The following is a 7,648-nucleotide window of genomic DNA, read 5'->3' as shown; positions in this document are numbered from 1 at the left end:
GCTTTTTAATTCATGAGACTTAAGTAAATCTTTAACAAATAAGCTAGTATTAAATTTGTAGATAAAATAAAGAGAATCATTTTGAGAATTGTCAGCATACATTTTTATCTGGGATTATCGGTCAGACAGTTTTGTATTTGTCTCTGCAAGATGTCTTAAGGTGTCAGGATTTGACACAAAATTTATAAAATTATAAACCTAGAAAACACAGAGTGAATGTTCTTTGTTTTTGTAACTCTTTGATAAGTAAGGTTAATTTAATATTGTTGGTTTAATTAAACAACTGTATCTTTTGACTTATCAGTAAAATATCTATAAATCTAAGTTTTTTACTTAGGTGAACATGTGATATTTACAGTCTATAAAAATGGTTAACAAGGGTATATCTTAAAATAACGACTAGTTCTGTTTACATTGTCAGTATATATAAGTAATCCAGGAATAATTGATCAAAATAAATAAATATAAATGGAATAAATGTTAATAAAGAAATTTTTATGTATTTTAAAATCTTAAAGTTATGTTAAATTAAGTAATAGATAACAATTTTCAAGTAACATAAAATACTAAAACATTAATTGTTGAGTATAAATATTTGTTATTGGCTTCTTAAATTTTACAGAAAGACTGCATGTATTTATGTCTATTAATATACATAAAATTATGTTATGGAGAAATATTTCTACAAATGACAAAATGTTTTACATCTGGAAAATACTGACATGTGACAAGATAGTTCAAAATGTCTTGCTTCCTAGATTTAACTAGAAATAAGTTTACTAAGAGTTAAAATTCTAATTAATATATATAACTTTGTGCACAAAGTATGCAAAAAATGTGTTTTTTATGAGAAAAATTATATGACATATGTGCTCTTTTTGAGAAGAAAATTTGTTTTGTCTGATATAAGAATAGCTGCTCCTGCTCGCTTTTGGTGTCCATCTGCATAGAATGTACTTTTCCACTCCTTTACCTTAAGTTTAGGTGAGTACTTATGCATTAGGTGAGTCTCTTGAAGGCAGCAGATGGTTGGTTGGTGAATTCTTATCCATTCTGCAATTCTGTATCTTTCCAGTGGAGTATTTAAGCCATTTACATTCAATGTTACTAATGAGATGTAAGGTACTATTCCATTAATCATACTATTTGTTGCCTTTTGTTTTACCTTTGTTTTTACCTTTTGTTTTTTTGTTTGTTTGTTTGTTTGTTTTTCAGATGGAGTCTAGCTCTGTCACCCAGGCTGGAGTGCAGTGGTGCCATCTCCACTCACTGCAAGCTCCACCTCCTGGGTTCATGCCATTCTCCTGCCTCAGCCTCCCAAGTAGCTGGGACTACAGGTGCCCACCACCATGCCCGGCTAATTTTTTTTGTATTTTTAGTAGAGACGGGGTTTCACCATGTTAGCCAGGATGGTCTCAATCTCCTGACCTTGTGATCTGCCCTCCTCAGCCTCCCAAAGTGCTGGGATTACAGGCGTGAGCCACTGCGCCCGGCCCCGTCTGTTTTTTAATTGTACTTTTGTTTCATAGGTCTTGTGAGATTTATACCTTAAAGTGATTCTGTTTTGATATGTTTTCAGTATTTGTTTCAAGATTTAGAGCTTCTTTCAGCAGTTCTTTTAGTGCTTGCTTGGTAGTGGTGAATTCTCTCAGCATTTGTTTGTCTGAAAAAGACTATAACTTTCCTCGATTTATAAAGCTTAGTTTCACTGGCTACAAAATTTTTGGCTAATAATTGTTTTGTTTAAGGAGTCTTAAATAGGGCTCCAATCTCTTCTAGCTTGTGGGCTTTCTGCTGACATATCTGCCGTTAATCTGATAGGTTTTCCTTTATAGTTTACCTGGTGCTTTTGCCTCACAGCTCTTAAGATTCTTTCCTTCGTCTTAACTTTAGATAACCTCATGACAATATGCCTAGGTGATGATCTTTTTGTGATTAATTTCCTGGGTGTTCTTTGAGCTTCTTGTATCTGGATGTCTAGGTCTCTAACAAGACTCAGGAAGTTTTCCTCAATTATTGTCCCAAATATGTTTTTCAAACTTTTAGATTTCTCTTCTTCCTCAGAAATGCTGATTATTCTTAGGTTTGGTCATTTAATGTAATCCCAGACTTCTTGGAGGCTTTGTACATATTTGCTTATTTTTTTTTCCTTTGTCTTTGTTGGATTGGGTTAATGTAAACACTTTGTCTTCATGGTCTGAAGTTCTTTCTCCTGCTTGTTTGATTACATTGCTGAGACTTTCCAGAGCATTTTGTATTTCTATAAGTGTGTCCATTGATTCCTGAAGTTTTGTTTTTAATTTATGTTATCTATTTCATTGAAGGTTTCTTCCCTCATTTCTTGTATCATTTTTTTTTTTTTTTTACTTCCTTAAATTGGACTTTGTCTTTCTCTGGTGCCTCCTTGATTAGCTTAAAGATTGCCCTTCTGAATTTTTTTTTACAGGTAAATCAAGGATTTCTTTTTGGATGGATTCATTGCTGGTGAGCAAGTGTGAATTTTTGAGGGTGTTATTGAACCTTATTTTGTCATATTACCAGAGTTGGTTTTCTGGTTTCTTCTTATTTGGGTAGGCTCTGTCAGAGAGAAGGTCTAGGGCTCAAGGCTGTTGTCCCATGGAGTATTTCCTTGAGGTAGTACACTCCCCGTTTGTTTAGGGATGTGGCTTCCTGAGAGCTAAGCTGTTAGTTATTGTTATCTCTCTTCTGGAACTAGCCACCTAGCAGGTCTACCAGGCTCTGGGCTGGTACTAGGGGGTTTCTGCACAGAGTCCTGTGATGTGAACTATCTGTAGGTCTCTCAGTTCTGGATACCAGCCAGTATTTGGGGTGTCAGTTCCTGCAGGAGCAATCTGCTTCCTTCAGCGGGTCTGTGGGTTCTCTTGCCTTTCCTGATTTATTCCAGCCGTAGGTCTGGAGCAAAAGTTTATGATGCAAGACTTCACATGCTGCTGTGTCTGTCCAAGTGGGAGCTATAATCTAGTCCTGCCTCCTGTCCACAATGATCCTCCTCATTCAAAACAAACAACTCATCAGATAATATTCTGTGTTCTATGTTGTCTTGGTGTCTTTATTAGGTTTTTCGATTACATAGAAAACTGAACTTTCAAAGTATTGGTTTTTGTTTTGTTTTTACCTTCATGTAATTTTCTGTATCACTTTTGAAGTAGAACTTGGATTATCATTCTGGCTAAATGAAGGACATTATCTTACAATGACATGTCATGATGTTTTGATCAAGGTTTTAAAATTTTTGGCATTTTTGATGGGCGTCCCCAGTATCAAAATTCTAAATTAAGTCTTTTTCACCTAGAATTACCTAAGTGACTTAACAGTTGATCCTTTGCAGAGCATTAAGGGGCGTTATCACTCATGTTGTAGTAATATCAAATGATTAGGCATATTTGGTAAATTGTATGGATAATATTGTCAAATGATAAATGATGCTGAATCTTCTTTCAGATAGGTGTGTTTTAAATATGAGTTTCAAAAACTATATGAATTTATAGAAATCTAATATGGTTTTAGTCATGATCTCATTTGTTATGTTAAAATGTTATGTGCCACAAAAATAACCAAATTTCCATGTCAATTGATCAATATAACTAAACTTCTGTCATATTTTTAGCCATGGCTATTCTAAGTCTCTTTTATCCACAATTTTGATACTTCTCTAAAAGCATTTGCAATTAGATTCATGGAAAATAACTAGTATTCTTAAACACAGGTTTCTAAAACTTGAAGATCAATGAACTACTAAAAATTTCCAGAACTCTAATGAAGAAAATAATGGTTTCATGAAACTGCTAATCAAGATCAAGCAGAACAAAAATTAATTATACGTGATTGAATGACTGCTGAAAGTGGTGCGCTTATGCCTTTTATTTAAAATAGTGTTTTTGCTCTTTACTTACTTTTTTCCTATATTTAAGAACATTTTCTATCATAAGCTATCTCTATTTTAGAGCAATTTAATAAAATATACTTCTGTGAATAAAAGTGGAAATATGTGCTTTTTATTTCTACCTAGCCACTCCAAAATATAAAAACTAATTATGACTGTTCTTGTTTCTTGTAGCAATATGCTTATTTGTATAAGTTCAGTAAGAATGTACTCTCTTTATAGCTGGATACAATTAGAAACATTGTTCATATTACCAAGGCTTCTACTGGAATGCCATATTGAGAACAGGGTATAATACGTGGCTTCCAAGATTCCCGGCCTTACAGTGAGTGAGTAAATATTATCACATCCCGAGAGGCCCAAGAACCTTAGGACTACATGTGAAATCTACAGTCTGCCTTTGTTTGGCTTCCTAATCTCAAAAGGTTTTTAAGTTTGAGATTCCTATATAATCAATCACATATAAATGATCAGACCAAAATTGATAAAATAAACTTACTTTCACAAAAATTATCTTTATTATCTTTAGTAGAATTGGGGATTATTATGAATAAAAAAGTTATTTTTCTAAAGAAAAACTATAATACAATCTTTATTAAACTGAAGCTCTATGCATGGTTTTTGAGTTCTTCTTATCCTCCTATAGACTGGACTGGCTCTTAAATTCTTCATGGTTCCTCTAATCTAATTATTTTCCATAAAACTATTAAAACCAGGAACTACTCTTCTTGAAGAACTATAAGCTGAAACTAAATAAATTTCAAGAGACAAGTCTTAGGCCTGACAAATGGGCCACACAGAAAGTTTATGAAGCTGCCAATAACATCACTAGATACATTTAAACTGCAAACTAAGACAAGAAGCTGATGACTTCATGCTATAGATAGCTTTTCTCAAGATGTCAGAACAAGACTCCATATCATAATGATATTCTTACCCCTCTCAATGCCTACCATTTTACTTGACAGGATAAGAGTGTAATTGAAATTTTACAATCAGTAGCTTCTGTTGGTAACTTGACAGAACCTGACCTAAGAGATCCTTTAATCTATTTAGTGGGTGACTTTGGCAACAACCAAAATATGACTGGTGTTCATTCTCTGCTTTAATTCAACCCAGCCGTGAGATAGTAGATGATAAAATTGCTTTATATTATCTATTGGCTAGATAAGAAAACTACTTTGTTATTGCTAATACTACATGCTGTACCTGGACAAATTCATTTGGGAAAATTGAGACTCATATATATATAAAATAAGAAAACAAGTCACATGGTTACAAAACAGGTGTCACCTAATTTGCATTTAATTTATTCAATTGGTTGCCTTTAAGACTAGATTCATAACTCAAAACTATTATACAATACTAAACCATTATGTTAAAAGTTCTTATGTTGCTTTTATATTACTTTACATTTTAAACATTTTACCTGTTACTTGCAAAATTTCTGCAAAAATACAACTCTTAACAGAATAGTGCTGGCCAGCATTTTGAGATGATAGCCAATGCCTATGGAAGAGACAAAATTAAACTTAATAATGGTCTCCAGTTAGACTTGGCTTGAAAGCCACTCCCTCCAACTCTCCCTTGTTGCTCAAACATTGTTAAAATTCTGTTGACATTTATGACTAGTCTCCAATCACTCACAAACTTGAGACAAGACCAACAAGCCAGGAAAGGTCTATAATAGCACCAAGAGATAATCAAAACCAAACTACAGGAGGATTGGTCAGCAATGCTTTCAGAGAAAGATTGTAATAAAAAGGAAAATTGTGCAAGTTGTCAGAATAAAAATGGAGTCATTTTTTAAAAAGAAAAAACCCTGAATAATAGAACCAAAGAAAGCCATGAAGGGCAGCTTCTCATGCAAAAGCACCTGATAACAAAAACTATCACAAAAGAATATAAAAACCACAGCCTTGCATAAAGCCCTTTGCAAACTAATACAAAAAAATACTCTCCAAGGACATTGGCCCAACAACTCCTTGTCTTACCTCAGACTTGGCACCACCCTTGTTATTGATTCTTATAGCCAAGGATAATTATCTCTAAACAATTATGTAATCTTCCTCATTTTTTTGAAACTGTTTTTCTTTATCTCCCTGAATACATGTATTGTTTACCATGGCACATTGATTTTCATTGCAATGGTATATTCCTGAATATATAAAATTGGTTTTAAAGGGCCTCTCTCTGCCTGTTATTCAGGCTAACATACCTCTTTCCCTCCCTTCAGCTAACACTTCATTTGGTTGAGGTCCCTTTTGTAGTGAGTGAATTAAACCTAGTTGCACACACGTAAAAGCCTTGACCACATAAGATTAGAGGGGCACAAGAGGGCACTCTGATGATCACCTTCACTCGTATCATACTTCTCTCAGCTCTCAATGTACTGCAACAACCTTGTTTCTTTGATGATCACAATCAATCACTTCAACTCAAAGTAATCTTTTCTGCCTATTCATGCTGTTACTGGAGGAACTGACAATAGCTATAATGCACACTAAGCTTTCAATTTGGTGGAGTCCGTTTGTGGTCCTCTGATGAATGAATTATGCTTTAGGTAATCAAAAATAAGCACTAAGACTCTGAGGCAGCATAACAGGAAAGAGAAGTCTCATGTATCACACTATTACCTAAACTTAGGTCACATAACCACCCTGAACTGATGTTTATCTTGACTTTTCTTGAGAAATATACATTTAATATTTTGGTCTCCTCTTCCTCTTTCTTCTTCTTCCTCCTTCCTTGACCTCCTCCATCTCTTCTTCCTCTTTCTCTTCCTCCTCCTCCTCCTTCTTATTCTTTTCTTCCTCCCCTCTCTCTTTTTCTCTCTCCCTCTATCTTGTCTTATATGTATTATTCAAGGTCATTTATGAAAAAAGAGATTCACTATGCATGTGATGGAACAGGAAAGGAGGAGTTTTGAAATTAAAAGTACATAATGAAAGGCTATATGTTTAGAGAAGAGGTCAGCAAGCAGAGTAGTAAACTAAGAAGTCAAGTGCGATGAGCTATTGATGTGGGACTGCCAGCCTCAGTGGGCTCACAAACAAGTGTCTGGTGTTAGAGTTAGAATCACTCTTAGCAGGAGTGAATTGTAAGTAGCAAGTAGGAATAGGAGCTAAACGGAAAGCAGAAGGAACTGGGGCCAAGCTGGAAATGACCAAGTAACCTGTGCTCATCCATCAATCATAAACCTTAAAAAAAATTCAGACAGAGATGATGGCTACTTCACTTCTACTCTCCAATTTTGCATGATATTTCCACCAGAGGACCATCAATGATTATTTTGTCAGATGCTGAACTGGCACCACATAGTTTCCAGGTTAATCAAGTTGGCATAACCCTATCCACCACACTGTGTATCTGTATTTATATGTGTATGTGTTTATAAAAACTGTTAAAAATAGATAAGTACAAAAATTGTATCTTTGTACAAATCCTATATTCAAATTTTTATTTTATATTGATAACTATTGTCACATGTATTTATGGAATACAAAGTGGTATTATAATTTTTGAATGCAATGTGGAAACATTAAATTAAGATAATTAACATTTCAATGACCTCAATTATCTAGTATATTTTCTGATAACATTAAAAATTTACTCTTTAAATAATATTAAAATGTACAGAACTTCATTACTAGCCATCTTCACTATGCTGTGCAATTAATCTAAAGAAAATCTAGCTAATTTTTCCTTATACTCTTTGACTATTACTGTTCCATTTTCCCTATC

Source organism: Pan paniscus, chromosome 13, assembly GCF_029289425.2.
Source record: "Pan paniscus chromosome 13, NHGRI_mPanPan1-v2.0_pri, whole genome shotgun sequence".
In the NCBI taxonomy this organism is placed as follows: Eukaryota; Metazoa; Chordata; class Mammalia; order Primates; family Hominidae; genus Pan; species Pan paniscus.
The sequence above is the reverse complement of the archived record's forward strand: the minus strand, read 5'-3'. Positions refer to the sequence as shown.